A 15,984-nucleotide genomic window follows, 5' to 3' on the forward strand; every position below is an offset into this window, starting at 1 on the left:
ACTGTGGGAATCATTTGCAGTCTATTAGCTCATCCAATCCCTAGTTCAAGCCTGTGAGGTGGGACTATGGTTGTCCACACTTTGCAGGTGGATATCCAGAGGTTTGCTGGGATAGAGAATTTTCCTGAGGTCACATTGGTAGCAAGAGGCAGAACTGAGATTTAAACTCAGGTTTGCGGGGGCACAAAAGCCTGGCTTCTTAACCACAGTGCTTTACATTGATTTCATGCTGGGGGCTCCTCGTCTCCTACCGTGTTTCCTACCCCTGTTGCAGATAGGCAGCAGGCTACACTGGGGAATTAGTCCCTATGCAAAGCCCATTCACAGGAACCATCCAAACAGTGCTATGCTGTTCAGTTATCCTGACCCTTTACCGATTTTATAGTTCCCCCAAAATGGCATCTTTGCAGGGCTTCCATCAGCAGCTGTCCTTCTGCTGTAAATTAGGCAGTTTGCCTATCCCATGCCTGTTCACAAGCTGGCTTATTGAACACAGTTGGCAAAGCAACTGCCCTGCATACTGGAGCTTGGCTTAGACACAGGAAAGCTTTGGTCTTCTTGTGGCACTGTTGAATTCTTCAGCACCTGGGTCAGCAAAGGCCAAGACAAGAGGCAGCTCTGACCACTCCTTCCCGAAGGCCTTACCTGTAGATCTATGGATACAGCAGGTGGTACAGTGGGGTGAGCTAGGGGGTGCTGGTGTTTTGACCACGTGGTCTCTCCTCCGACCTACTGACTCTGGAAGACTAAAGCTAGGCTCTTCATAGTCCTAAGAGTCTCAGTTTCTCAGGGTCTAGAGAAAATTATACAAATAGTTGAGGGTCATTCATTCTCTCTCTTTCTCACCATTAACCTAGTTCTGCCTTCCCACATTCATTTAACTCATTGTTTTATAGATCCACTTGTCTTCCCTCTGTCCTTCTATTCATCCCTGTGTTCATCCATCTCTCCATCCACCCAGTCATTTTCCCATCCCTCAACCAATTATAGCCTAGTTCCTTCTTTCTACCGTTCAAGTTCTTTTATAAATCCGTTCACTACCCATCCATCCATTTCTCCTAGCAACTGTCTATCCATCCAGCAATTATTTGCAGAGTCAGGAACTGAGACTCAGAGGGAGTAAGATACCACCCATATCTTTGAGGAACTCATAGTCTGGTAGGTGGGAAAAATCACATGAACAAAAAATATACTATTGCCTATACACACAATTTGTGATGTGAGCCCGGAGAACAATGACTTATGCCTGTTGAGAGAGTGGGAAGGTTTCACAAAGGAGTTAACTGAAAGAAGGTTTTGAAGGATGATTAGGAGTTTGCCAAGTGAGGGGAGGGGTGAAACTCAGGGTTAGGAAAGGAAGAGAAGAATTCCAGGAAGAGCAAACATCAGGGAAGTTGGGCTGAGCACACTTTGAGTCCAGGTGAGTTCAATTTTACTGTGGGGTCTGTGAATATGGCAAAAACTTGAAGTTGGGCCTGGAAAGGAATTGGGGATCAGATGATAAAAGGCCTTGTGTCTAGACAAAGGGAGGCCAGGGAACCCACTAAAGCAGGAGACAGACACAGTGCTCTCCATTTATGGGCTCACTCTGACAATGAAGGAGAGGGCAGAGCAGGGAACAAAGGCTGCAGGCTGGCAGACCAGCCAGGAGCCGTGTGCAGCAAGCAGACAACAGTAAGGAGGGTGAGCCCAGCCAGGGAATGGCAGGTTCTATGAGGATGGAGAGTCAAGGCTGCTTTGGGACACATGAGGTGAATAGAATCAGTAGCTGGGAAACAGACAACAGTCTTTGATCTGGGTTTTGGTTGCACAGGGATGCTCTGTTTGTGAAAATTCAGTGGGGTATATATTCATGGTGTGTGTGCTATTGTGTATGTATGTTGTATTTCAATTAAAACAGTAACAGTAGAGTAGGAAACATCAGGAGACATATTAAAGTTTCTCATCTGGGCCTCATCCAGGACACTGAAGTGGGCTGACCAAATTTTTCTTGTAAATTGAGAGCTCCACCCCTAGTTTGGAAGAAAGAAGAGGAGGAAGAAGCTCTAACTTTTGAGCCAGGCCTTGCAAAATGGGTGAAATTGGCTTATACTCATCGTAGTTACTGCCACCTATTAAGCTCTGGTATTTTGCAGATTCGAAGGCACACTTTTTTTAAACATCTTAATGTCTCTAAAACCAGGATGCATTGTGCAAAAAGTGATATCATAGTTAATTTAATTAATTGGTAGTGTTTTCTGTTTCTTAGAAGTACTTAAAATTATGGTGTCATTATAATCCATGGAGACTTCCATTCAAGAGCCATGATATCGTGTGCCAGGCTCTCTGCTAAATCCTGCTACACATTTCTTATCGAATCTCACAACAGCCTGTGAGTCATCAGCTGTTGTTAGCCCTGTGTCATAGCTGAGGAGTCCAGGCACGACGTAGATAGGTCGCTTGCTCTGGGTCACAGCTAGTAAGAATTTGATTTAGGATTTCAACCTGTGCCACCCCAAACATTCGGGAGAACTGTGCACAGAGCAAGATCAAGTCTGGGGTTGGGAGGGTTGTCGGGACTTCCCAAAGCCCAAGACTAATCAGGTCAAGGGTGACCCCCGTCGCCTGCCCACCAGGCTTACACTCTGCCACTTGCACCCAGGACCCGTTCCTGCTCTTAGCCTTAAACCTTGGGATTCTTTTCTCCATCTCCCAGGACAGCTCTGGCTCTAACATCTGTAGTGACTCCCCTCCCCCGCAGAGAGGAGGGGACTGCAATGAGATCTCATGGGCAAGGGGGAAAACATTCTCAGCCCAGCTGGTTTCCCTCACACAATGCAAATTTGCTTAAATGGGAATTAGGATTAGTGCTGGGTTTTGCCTCTTCTGGCAGGCTGGTAATAAACTAATCTCCTCTGAGGCTGCAGGAAGGCAAAATTCCACCGAAGACAGGAGACAGCTTAAGGCTCTGGAGCGCAAAACCTGGAAAGTAATTTTGTTATTGACAGGCGCTGCCCACACCTCTTGACATGCAGCCCGCAGCTCCTTCCCGGCATGGCTGCAGCTTTTAATTCCGTTAATGTGTGACATTCACCCAGGCTGTGTGGCTGACAGGCACTCTTGACACTAATACGTGTTCCGTGCAGTCCCTGGAGCTCATAAAAGCTCATTATCAGTTCTGAGCCAATAAATGCAGTTCCTGGCTCAGGTAGGCCCGAGTTCCTCTGCGATGCTGCAGACAGTAGAGCAGGGACATCTGCGCCAGCCAAGTCCCACACGTCTCCCTTTGTCCAGGGCCCTTGGCTTACCAGGCCACTGGAATGTGCCTAGGAAAGCCATTCCATAGGCAGAACCCTGGGTTCAAATTGACATCAAAGAAAAGGGGTTCCTTCTGCCCTGCACTGTAAGGTGACTCAATCCAGCATTTTGGGAAGGCAGTTTGTCAGCACTACCCAAAGGCGGGATGTGGCCAGCCTCTCCTCTGCCAACTTCTAAGCTTCTGGGCTTTGGAATTGCATGAACATTTCTACACCAAGATGGGCACCCGAGGGGTCATTGCAGCAAGGCTATAGAGGCCAGAAATGGAAATATTCGACAGAGCCATGGTGGGAAATAAACAAATGGTAAATAAATTATGGCCCACATGTACTATGGGATACTGTGCAGCTATGAAAAGGACTCAAGATCCATTTTGGACATGATATCATTGACAAATGATGTTGCAGAATGTATGTGGTAAGATCCCACTTTTGTAAAAAGTCACACTGCATGTGTCCTCACATAGGTACATGCTTACACACACATGCATACACGTATTTGATTAGGTAGAATAAAGTCTAGAGGGTCTGACTCCAGAGCATTTGCAGTGGTCCTCTCTGTTAAACAGGATGGCTGGTAAGGAAGCACATATACTTTTGTAGTTAAAAATGAAAAATTTATATATGTATAAATAACTTGCCAAAGGTCATACCTATGTGTACACATATATGTGTGTGTGTATGTGTGTGTGTGTGTGTTTATGGGTTTATAAATGTAACAAATTCCTCTGACTGTAGCCTTAGTCTGGTTCATGATGCATGAGGTCCCCCTGCGCTGACACTGCCTGGATGGACATTTGAGGCCCAGATAGCTAAATAAAATGAGGTCCCATCCTCCAGCCAATCCCTGTTTTCCATCAGTTAACGGGAGTTCAGAGACTCCCTTGCATGCATGAGCTGCCCTGATGCTGGGGTCTGTGGGGTAGACCTCGAACTCATCACCTTCCTGCTTACATCCCTCCCACTGTGGAGATGGCACTAGCACCAGGCTTGACTTCCCATGGCCAAAGTTCTAGTCCCAGCTCAGCCTCATTTCGGTGGTGTAACCTTGGGCAAGTTATTTAACTCCTCTGAGCTCACAGTCCTCGTTCCTGAAGTGGTGACACTTTCTCCTGGGGTTGTAAGGGGCATCAGGTTGATCATCATTATCATTCGAGAGACCTGAAACTTGATCAGGGTTTCCACTGTGCAGCTAGTCTCTGAGGGCAGGAGGAGCCTGGGAGAGGAGAGATTGGGGAACTTCGCTTTCTCCCCTGTGCTCTGGAGGCTGTAAGTTTTGCTCTTATTTCTCAGCTGTGCATGTGACTAAGCCAATCTCTTGGGACTGGCCTGTCTCTGCTGGCAGGTATGTGGCCTGGACATGGTGAATTTGATCCTTCTCTGGTGACCTGGGGATGCTTCATCAAACTGACAGAAGGGAAGGGTTGGAGAGGCTGGACTTCTAACCCCACTGGCATTCTGGAACTGAATTCTTTTTTTACCACCAGAGACTTTCCTTACTATTACTTATCTCTTCATGGATAGCAGATCTTGAAAGTGTTGGGTCTGCCCAAAGAGCCTGTATTCATTAGGCAATGATTAATTCTTTTTCCTAGTTTCAAAATGACTCAGAAAGCCTTTTTTTCAGCCTGAGGAAACTGGAGTTCCCACACCAAGTTGATAATATTCTAGCTAGAAGCAAAGAAAGACAGTGTGATGTTTTTATTAGCATGTTCAATGCCGTCACATGGATGTATAGGCTCCGGGCTGACTTGGGAAGATTGAAAATATGCCCCCATTCACAGGCTCTGGAGACGCTATCCTGGGAAGCTTTGTGGGGCTGGTGCTTAGTCCTGCCTTTCCAGCTGTATTGGTCCATTCTTGCACTGCTATAAAGAAATACCTGAGACTGGGTAATTTATATATAAAAAAAGATTTAATTGGCTCACAGTTCTATAGGCTGTACAGGAAGCATGACAGCATCTGCTTCTGAAGAGGCCTCAGGAAACTTACAATCATGGTGGAAGGGGAAGCACGCATAGTGACAGATAGGGACAGGAGAAAGAGAGAGAGGGGAAGGTGCTACACACTTTTAAACAACCAGATCTCACGATATCTCACTCACTATCATGAGAACAGCACTGAGGGGATGGTGCTAACCCATTCATGAGAAACTATCTCCATCATCTAATCACCTCCCACCTGCCTGGATGGAGATCTGAGGCCCCATCTCCAACACTGGGAATTATGATTCAATTTGAGATTTGATGGGGACACATTCAAACCATATCACCAGTCATGGGTGCCCTGTCTGGCTTCTGTGCTTGCAGTAATGGAAGTGGGGAAAGGAGACCTTGGGGAGTGGGAGCCACATGTGGACTGAGGTGGTCCCCAAGGACTCCTGCCTTTTTGAAATGTGTTTCTCTCTCTTCTTTCTCTAGAGTGTATACAGAAGCTACTGTCAGGAGGACACTGTAAGAGAACCTTGGCACCTCTGGGCCCAAAGGGAAAGACACCAGTGGAAAGAGGTATGATGTGGCAACATGGCAGGGTGGCATCTTCACTTACTCGAACAAGAGGGTCTACTCTTCTCTCTTCTTCTCTTCCTGCCCTCCAAACCACCACTTCCATGTGAGAGGGCTCTCAGCTCTTGCCCAAGGGGTGCAGGGCAGGAGAAGGGTGGCTTCACTCTTGTCCTCAACCCTAGACATTTACTCATGGGTGAGGGCAATGGGGCCACCTTGGTGCAGGAAGTGAGTGTTGATGGATGGCAGGGAGTGAGCCCTTCAAGGAAGAGTAGAGCTCCTGGGGGCTCCAGGCAGGGTCATGAGGGCTCATGGAATCTGTATCAAGGACCCCTCCCTGACCTCAGCCTCCCCCATACCCACCACAGTCTTGGGACCGTGAGAAGGAGATCGCTTCCTAGGGTGATTACCTTCCCTCTGCCCTCGATAATCTTTTGGACAAAGTCTAAATCCACAAGTACTAGGATCAATCACCACATTCCATGGTGAAACTGAGAACAGAAAAGCCTTGGTCTGTTTCGGAGGCTCTGGGAAGTCCTTCTTGAGCTGACCATGATTCTGGGACTGGTGGTGGGCTGGGTGGCCTCCTGGAAGCTTTCTGGATGAAAAGCCAGGATGTCTGTCCTCTGAGCAGCCTCAGCCACCAATGTGACTTATAAGTCATTTCCCTCATTGGTCCTCATTTTCTCATTGTAAAATGAGGCAGCTGCAACTTGAATCTCTGTTCCAGCACTCATGCCCTCCATTTCTGGGATTCCAAGACCAGGGCTGAAATAGAAGAAGTGACAGGTCAGGGGTTGGGAGGTTGTGGAAGGCCATGGAGAGGAGAGGGGATCTGAAAACTCTGAGGAGATCTGATTGCCTGTCTTGGGCAAAGGACGATGGCTCCGACCCTTGGTGGTAAATCATAGGGTCCGAGGTGCAGAGGAACCTGGGTTTGAGTCCCTGCCTATCAGAAGAGAAACCAGCAATATGATGGAGGGCTTCATGCGCCAGGCACAGTGTGACGCTCACTCACTGCACCATCCCATTCTGTCCTCTCATCCGTCATGTCATCTTGCCACTATGATCACCTCCACGTTACAGAAGAGAAAACCAGGCCTCAGAGAAGTTAAGTGACTTGTCTAAGGTCACACAGCACTGAGTAATGTCATCGAGATTTGAAGCCACTGCCTGAACTGCCATACAATTCTTGTGTCTTTTGCTTACTTCAGTCTGTGACTTGAAGCTTAAGATTAAAAATAATTAGCCAAATCATCTCTCTGAAGTTCCATGTCCTGTAAAAACATAAAAATGGTTTGTTTCCTTGTCCTATACTTTGTTTTGTTTTTTAAATTTTGGGCATCTCATGAAATCCCTGCAGGCCTTGATTTTCTGATCTCTAAAATGGGACAGTGACACCTACTCACAGGTTGCTTTGGGGAAGACGAGGAAGACTTAGGAAGCTCCCCGCACTGTTTCTTGTACATGTGCCCTCAACACCCGCTCCACCTGCTTCCCTGCCTGGGTTGCTGGTAGGTGTTTGGGGTGTGCAGATTGTAAAGTGCTGCACCACTGCCTAATGGCATTTTCTATTTCGGCTGCCTCTGTGCCCATAGTCAGAAAGCACTTGGCCACTTTCTTAGTCACCAATCTGATAGTTCACTCACCCTTCTGGAGTGTGCCACTGGCTGCCCTAGATTATTTTAAGCTGGAATCCAAGACAGGGTGGCCGGCTCCCAGGGGCAGATAAAAACAGGGCCAGGCTGAGGCCTTAGTGGACAGTGTGGGAGGAGAAGTGAGGCCTGGGGCCTACTCGGGCTGTCCCTCACTGATAGCGTCTGTGTCCCACGGCTCACCCTGCCAGCTGCCAGGACCATAATCTTAATTGTAAACCTCCTGGCAGCAGCTGCCCTGATCCCCACAGGAAGCGGTTGCCTTATCACGGAGCCTGGATCCTGCCCAGTATTCTTAATCTGGAGAAGGCGCTGAAGTGAGTCAGAAAAACCTTCCCATCCCCAGGACCTTTCTTCTCAGGGACGTTTCTCCATCAGGGGAAGTCGTGGGCCTCAAGCCTCAGTGTATAAGAGTAAAAAATCTCTTTAAGTGCAGAGCAAAGCAGCAGGGGTGCTGTTGTTCTTGGTTTACTTTCAGGAGGACAGCCCAGGGAGCAGAGCTATTTAGCCTTGCCCCTCTTGTTAGCCAGGAAACAGATAAACATTATAGCATCACAGGGAAAATATAAAGATGACCACAAAGCAACAGGCAGAGAGGCATGCGCTGTCATGGAAAAGATTTGCTGGGGTTTTGGAGCCAGAAGGTTGGGGGCTGAGTCCCAGCTCTGCCCTTCAGTAGCTGTTTGGCTTGGGGGTGAGTGACTTGATCCCCCATAGCCTCAGTTTTCTCATCTGTAAGATGGGCAAAGAGCATGCACCCCACTGGGTGGTTGTAAGGTCAAGGTGACTACCATGGGAAGCCCCTGTTTGCTTTGAACAATGGCAGCCCCCTTGGAATAGTGTAGCCTCCCAAGGTGACCTCTTTGAAGAGTGCCAGGCTCTTGGGATGTAAGAGCTGGGTGTTTGTAACCAAACAGTGGGGTTACCCTGGAGACACATAACTCCTTCTGTGTGAGGTCTAAAAAAGGGCTGTGAGAGGGACCTGGGTTGTGTCAGCTCCCTGTCCTGATGTGCTATCACTTGGAGCTACCTCAAGTATGAGCAGTTCACCCCAAGCCTCTAGCTGATGGCTGACACTTCACTCACAGCCATCTTTACTGGAGTCTTTCTGTAGATAATTGTTAATCCTACCCACACCCCAGAAGGCGGGCATTAATAAACTATTTAAATGACTCTAGGCTTCATGTCTAAAAAGCAGCAAGGTAAGGACCCAAACACAGGGTTCCTAGCCCAAGGACAGTGTTTGTGGGAGCTCCTCATGGCATTCTCTGCATCTAGAGGTGCCCTCTGTGCCCATGGTGGCACTCTTCTCCAATTCACCACCCAGTCTTGCACTGAGTGTGGAGCTCAGGCAGAAATGAAAGTCTCCTGATGTTTTTATCTCCCCTGCCCATAGGGCCTGAGGCAGGCTGAGTGAGAGAAGGTAATTTCTATAGATTCCCCAGGTTTCAGTTTATCTATTTTTTTGTTATTATTGCTCAAGCTTTTGGTATTCTAAGAATCCATTGCCAAATTCGAGATCATGGAGATTTACTCCTGTGCTTTATTCTAAGAGTTTTATTTAGCTCCTATATTTAGGTCATAGATTCTTTTTGAGTTAATTTTCATATATGGTGTGAGGTAGGGATTCAGTGTCATTCTAGTGTATGTGGACATCCACTTGTCCTTGGTACTATTTGTTGAAGAGACTATCTTTTCTCCAGTGTATTGCCATTGCTCCTTTGTCATATATCAGTTGACATATATATGTGGCTCTATTTCTGGGCTTTCAGTTCTGTGCCAATAATCTATTTGTCTGTACTTTCACAAATACCACACCATTTTATTACTGTATCTTTATAGTAACTCTTAAAGTTGGGTAGTGTCAAGTTTTCCAACATTGTTCTTCTCTTTCAATTTTTGATTGGCTATTCTGGGTGTTTTGCTTCTCCAAATAAACCTTAGAATCAGTTTGTTGATATCCATAAAACAACTTGCAGGATTTTGATTGGGGTCGTCTTGAATCTATATATCAAGTTGGGAAGAACTGACATCTTGACATTATTGAGTCTTCCTATTTTTGAACACTGATCAGTGTTTTCATTTATTTACTTCTTTGATTTCTTCAATATAGTTTTGTAGTTTTCCTCATACAGATCTTACACATATTTTATTAGATTTATTCTCAAGTATTTTATTTCTTTAGGTGTTAATAGAAATGGTTTTGTGTTTTTAAATTTCAAATTCCACTTGCTCATTGCTGGTAGATAGGAAAGCAATGACTTTTCTATATTAACTTCCTATCCTACAACCTTAGTATAATTGCTTATTTGTTCCAGGATTTTTTTTTGTAATTTCTTGCAGATTTTCTACATAAATGATCATATCTTCTGCAAAAAAAGACAGTTTTACTTCTTCCTTCTCAATCTGTATGCCTTTTCTTTTCTTGTCTTATTGCAGTAGCTAGGACTTCCAGTATAATGTGGGAGAAGGGACATCCTTGCCTTATTCCTGATCTTAGCAGGACAGCCTCAAATTTCTCATAATTGAGTATGATATTAACTATCGGTGTTCTGTAGATGCTCTTTATCAACTTGAGGAAGATCCCCTTAATTCCTAGTTTGCTGAGAGTTTTTATCATGAATAGATATTGGATTTTGTCAAATGCTTTTTCTGCATTTATTGATATGATCCTGCAATTTTTCTTCATTAGATTGTTGATATGATGGATTATATTATTTGATTTTTTTTTTTTTTTTGAAACAGAGTCTCACTCTGTCGCCCAGGCTGGAGTGCAGTGGTGCGATTTCTGGTCACTGCAACCTCCGCCTTTCAGGTTAAGAAATTCTCTGCCTCAGCCTCCCAAATAGCTGAGATTACAGGCACATGCCACCATGCCCAGCTAATTTTTTTGTATTTTTAGTAGAGATGAGGTTTCACCATTTTGGCCAGGCTAGTCTTGAACTCCTGACCTCGTGATCCACCTGCCTCGGCCTCCCAAAGTGCTGGGATTGCAGGCGTGAGCCACTGCACCTGGCCTATTATTTGATTTTTTAATATTGAACCAGTCTTGTGTACCTGGAATAAATCTCACCTGATCATGGTATCTAAGTCCTTTAATACATTCTTGAGTTTAATTTGTTAATATTTGTTGAGGATTTTTGCATTTACGTTCATGAGAGATATTGGTCTGTAGTTTTCTTTTCTTGTAATGATTTTTTCTGGTTTAGGTATCAGCATAATGATGGCCTCACAGAATGAGTTAGGAAGTATTCTCTCCACTTCTATATTCTGGAAGAGACTATTGAGAATTGGTATAATTTCTCCCATAAGTGTTTGGTAGACTTCACCAGTGAACTCACCTGGGCCTGATACTTTCTTTTTTCAAGGTTTATTGATTAGATTTCTTTAATATTAAGATTGTCAATTTCTTTTTTGTGTGTGAGCTTTGGCAGATTGTGTCTTTCTAGGAATTGGTACATTTTATCTAAGTTATCAAATTTGTAGGCATAAAGTTGTGCACATTTGTGGGCATAGAGTTGTGTATTTCTTTTATCCTTTCATGTCTATGGGACATTCCCATGTCCATGGGAACTGTAGTGATATCCCCTTTTTCATTTCTGATATTAGTAATTGGTGTCTTTTCTGGTTTTTCTTAGTTAACCTAGCCAGAGTTCTATTGATTTTATAGATCTTTTCAAAGAACCAGCATTTGGATTTGTTGAATTGATTTCCTGTTTTCTGAAGGCTATGTTTTAATCGTGGCTCTATCACTAAGTATCTGAGGCTTAGGGGTAAATCTCATTGATTCTGCATCTCAGTTTTTACATCTGCAGAATGGGTGTGGCGATAACAATGCCTAGCCCTGAGTTGGCTTGAGGGCAAAGGTCAAATGTGAGTACACATTCATTTATTCAGCAAATATTTGTTGGGCCCCTACCATGTACCTGGCACTGCTCTACATGCTGGGAATATCGTTTTGAATGAAATAGCAGAGTCTCTGCCCTTATGGAGCTTGCCTTCTGGTTGAGGGAAACAGAAACCAAACAAATACATTGAATATCAGGTGCTATTAGGTGCTATGAAGTTCAGTAGTGACAGGAAGGGGCAGGGAATGACTCGGGTGGTGGGTTGGGGGAGGATTGCTATTATGGATAGGAGGTACAGGGAAGGCCTTCCTAATCAGATGTAATTTGAGCAGAGACCTAAAGGCAATGAGGAACAAGCCTTGACATAATCTCGGGGAAGAGCCTTCCTGTTTGAGGGAACAGCAAGGGTAAGGCACATTAGGCTGGCTGGCATGTTGGAGGACCAGTGAGGATGCCGGGGTGCTACACCCAGGGTAGTGTGGATGGAGAGGAGGCCAGGAGTGAATTGGAGTCCCAGCCTGCACAGTGCTGCTAGCTAGGGTGAAGACTTTGGATTTTGAATCTTAAGACTCTAAGTTTGGCAGGAAGCCAGTAAGCAAGAAAGAGACAAGATGAAATTTATATTTTACTAAGATCACTCTGGCTGCCGGGTGGAGGGCAGTCTGCAGGGGGCAGAGAGACCAGTACAAACACTGATGTTGGAATCCATGGAAGAGGCAAGGTGGCTTGGAAGGTGGAATGTGGTGGAGGTGCTGAGAAGCCACAACATTCAGGATCTATTTTGAGAGCAAAGTTGATAGGACTCGCTGATAGGATGGGGATGAGAGAAAGAGGAGTCAAGGCCAACCACAGCTTCTGGCCTGAGATGGAAGAGCCTAGGGTGGGTTCTGGTAGAGAGTGGAGGGAGGGCATATTGAGTTCTTCTCAGGCATTTTAAGTTGAAATGCTTATTAGCCACTAAAGTGGAGGTGGAGAGGAGTGGATGGAGATAGGCACCTGGGGTTCAGGGGTGAGGGTGGGGCTGGTCTCCAAATTTGAGAGCCATCAGCTTATAGAGAGTATTTCAAACCTTTGACCATAATGAGATCACTCAGGTAGTGAGTGAAGATGCAAAAGATGACAGAGGACTGAGCCACTGTCAAGGGCAGTCATGTGTTATTTGAGAAAATTCTGGTCCCAGACAAGGGTGGATATGCTGAACAGAAGTGTGCACCTTAGGCAGGGGCAAAGGTGAGAGGCTTGAGGATGAGTGGAGAAATGAAGCTCTGTGCCTTGCTGCAAGGTCTGGCTGGATCTTCTAATGTCTTTGTCGGATCGTTCATTCATTCATTCATATGAACAAAAACACTTATCAAGTGTCAACTGTGCTGGAAGCACAGAGCTATTTACCTGTGGGCCCCAGATGTAAATGACATGTAGTGCCTGAGCTGGAGGAGGCCACCATTCAGCTGTTGATGCCTGACATAAAATGTGACAGGAGCAGCAGATGCATTCCTAGGTGTGTTAATCAGCTTTTCCAGAGAAACAACTGATAGAATATACAGTCAGCTGGATATACAGATAGGATATCAGGATATATATCCGATAGGATATACAACCCTCTGTATCCATGGATTCTGTATCTGTGGATTCAACCAACTGTGAACCAAAAATATTCTAGAAAAAAATGCAAAATAATACAAAAACTTCCCAATACAGTGTATTAGCTATCATGAGTAAACTAGAGATGATTTAATGTGTACAGGAGGATGTGCATAGGTTATAAGCAAATACTATTCCATTTTATATCAGGGACTTGAGCATTAATACATTTTGATATCAAAGATGGTCCTAGAAGCAAGGGATGGATACCTCCGTGGATTCTAAGAGATGACTGTTTATATAAAGAGATTTATGATGAAGAATTGGCTCATGTGACTATAGAGGCCGAGAAATCCTGAGATCAGCACTTTAAGTTTGTGACTCAGGAGAGTTGATGGTGTAAGTTCCAGTCCAAGGGCAGGAGAAGTCCAGTGTTCCAGCTCAAGAAGTCAGACTGGTGAAGTTTCCTCTTACTCAGCCTTTTGGTCTATTTAGGTCTCCAGTTGATTGGATGAGATCCAGCTACATTGGGGAGGGCCATTTGCTTTACTCAATCTACCTGTTTAAATGTCAATTTCATCCAGAAACAGCCTGGAAGACACTCCCAGAATAATGTTTGACCCAAATTATCCATCACTCTAGGATATATGACACCTAGAGCACATGATTTTTGTATACTTGCTTCCTCTATACAACAAAATTATTTTCAATAATAATGATGAAATAAAATCAATTAGAATAATGGCCAGAAAAGAAACAGACTGAAATTTTTGTGAACTTTGTATGTATAACCATGCCAGTAAACAACCGTTATGACATGAAAAAGTAAAAAGGTAACGGGTCAACAGTTCTTAATTACGTTAATAGATATTTTGACAAAAGAGAAAACAATACATGAAGAAACTTGCAAAATGCATTAATGCTTAAGTCCCTGATATAAAATGGAGTAGTATTTGCTTATATACTGTATACTTTAAATAATCTCTAGTTTATTCATGATAGGTAATACACTGTATTGGGAGTTTCTGTATTATTTTGCATTGTTATTTATTGATTATTTATTTATTTTGTGATGGAATTTCGCTATTGTTGCCCGGCTGGAGTGCAATGGCGCCATCTCGGCTCACTGCAACTTCCGCCTCCCGGGTTCAAGCGATTCTCCTGCCTCAGCCTCCCTAGTAGCTGGGATTACAGACATGTGCCACCACGCCCAGCTAATTTTGTATTTTTAGTAGAGACAGGGTTTCTCCATGTTGGTCAGGCTGGTCTCGAACTCCTGACCTAGGTGATCCACCTGCCTCAGCCTCCCAAAGTCTGGGATTACAGGCGTGAGCCACTGCACTGGGCCCAATTTTGAGTTCTTGTTCTCCAAATGAACAGGTATCACAGGATCCACACATGTTGGCTTCTGACTGAATAAGTAGGTGCTCTCTGAATTCACACCTATGCAAACACAATGTGTTTTAAAGCCTAAGTAATAAAAATATGCTCATTTGAAGCTTACATACACATTATTAAAACTCACTGGCCAGGCGCGGTGGCTCATGCCTATAATCCCAGCACTTTGGGAGGCCAAGGCGGGTGGATCACCTGAAGTCGGGAGATCGAGACCAGCCTGACCAACATGGAGAAACCCCGTCTCTACTAAAAATATAAAATTAGCCGGGTGTGGTGGCGCATGCCTGTAATCCCAGCTACTAGGGAGCCTGAGACAGGAGAATTGCTTGAACCTGGGAGGCGGAGGTTGTGATGAGCTGAGATTGCGCCATTGCACTCCAGCCTGGGCAACAAGAGTGAAACTCCATCTCAAAAAAAAAACCCAAAAAACAAAAAACAAACCCACCAGTGACTGCAGCAATTGTTTAGAACTTAGATCACCAGAAGATTTTTTTTTTCTCAAAGCAGAGCATTTTATCACCGACATTGTTTAGAACTGTCAGCTTCTTGTGGGTTTTAGGTTTGTTTTAAAATTCCCTACAGGCAGTTCATCCCTTTGTTGCCAGCTCCCTGGAAGGACGGCTTCCACTGCCCCGCTCTTGTCATGCCCATAGCAAGATGCTTCCAAGAGGGTTGCTGTGGGGGGATGGGATGGAACGGTGGTCAGAAGGTTGGAGAGACCCTGTAGCTGAGTCCTGCAATAGGACCAGGTAGTCTCCAGGTGGAATGGATGGACACAAGACCAGCCTGGGAACCCCTGGCGTCCTGGGAACCCTGGGTCAATAAGTATTTGGTTGCAGTTCGTAAAAGCCGCCAGGGTTCTGAGCACCATTTGTGTACCCGTGCTTGGGGTTATGGAGAGCTGGGCACTAAAAGCTTCATCTCAGAGGCAGTTTGGAGCCTGCGAGGCTGCCTCCCTCCCGGTCCTGCGCTCCTCAGTCGGACTCCCACCCTCAGCCCCTCTCTCTCCTTCCCTTTCCCTTTCAGCAGTGTAGCCCATGGAGGCAGCTGTTCTAATTAAAAATCTCATAAATACCAGGAGATAAGGATCCAGGGGTTTTGTTTTTTATTTCTGCCGAGACTCCCCAGAGAGTCTCTTCAGTAGGAAAGGTCCCTTTGGAGCTGAGATTTTTCTCCTGGACTTCAAAGACAGGGCTTCTTAGGAACAGAACATCTGTTTAAACTGAACTTGAACCAAGAGGCAGGCAGGCATGTCCCACGGGAGAAGGAGGGGGCAGAGCCCAGGGGTGTGGTATCTGCTTTCTGTCCCTGGGGGAAGCTCCTCAGACAGGCTCATTCCTGCATCTCACAGTGTGTCCCCATGCTGGGCAGCTTCTCTTAGTAAATGCAGAGGACGTGATGGCAGGTGGCCCACAGGCCTGGGGCCAGGCTTTGGGCTGACTGCTGTCCAGATAGCATCCAGGCTCCTGACCTCAAAGCCTCTCTATTCAGGAGAGGTAGCAAGGAGACCTGGGGTGACAGAGTTGGCTCCTTCTGCCTGGAGGTCCCTGTGGTCCTCAGAAGTCACCTTGCAATTGGGGACCTCCCAGCTCTTGGCTTTTGCATGGACAGAGCCTCCTTCATCCTCCCTTCTTCCCTCCTTATTTCCCTCCCTTTCTTCTTTTTTTCTTTCCTCCATTCACTAGGCATCCACTGGGGTTCA

At 45.5% G+C, this 15,984-nt stretch overlaps 1 protein-coding gene across 6 annotated transcripts in view; it reads left to right on the top strand.

Moving 5' to 3' along the window:
* The window catches only part of TSPAN18 (tetraspanin 18), a 205,648-nt gene that overhangs the window by 31,980 nt on the left and 157,684 nt on the right, over window positions 1-15,984 (top strand). For 5 of the 6 annotated variants that reach the window (XM_001159889.7, XM_009460282.5, XM_009460283.5 and 2 more), the window contains exon 2: window positions 5,717-5,803. The exons of the other annotated variant lie outside the window; for it this stretch is intronic. The gene's annotated coding sequence lies outside the window, so the exon portion shown is untranslated. The remainder of the gene's footprint in view (window positions 1-5,716; window positions 5,804-15,984) is intronic. 6 annotated transcript variants of the gene reach the window in all.

Source organism: Pan troglodytes, chromosome 9, assembly GCF_028858775.2.
Source record: "Pan troglodytes isolate AG18354 chromosome 9, NHGRI_mPanTro3-v2.0_pri, whole genome shotgun sequence".
Lineage (NCBI taxonomy): Eukaryota > Metazoa > Chordata > Mammalia > Primates > Hominidae > Pan > Pan troglodytes.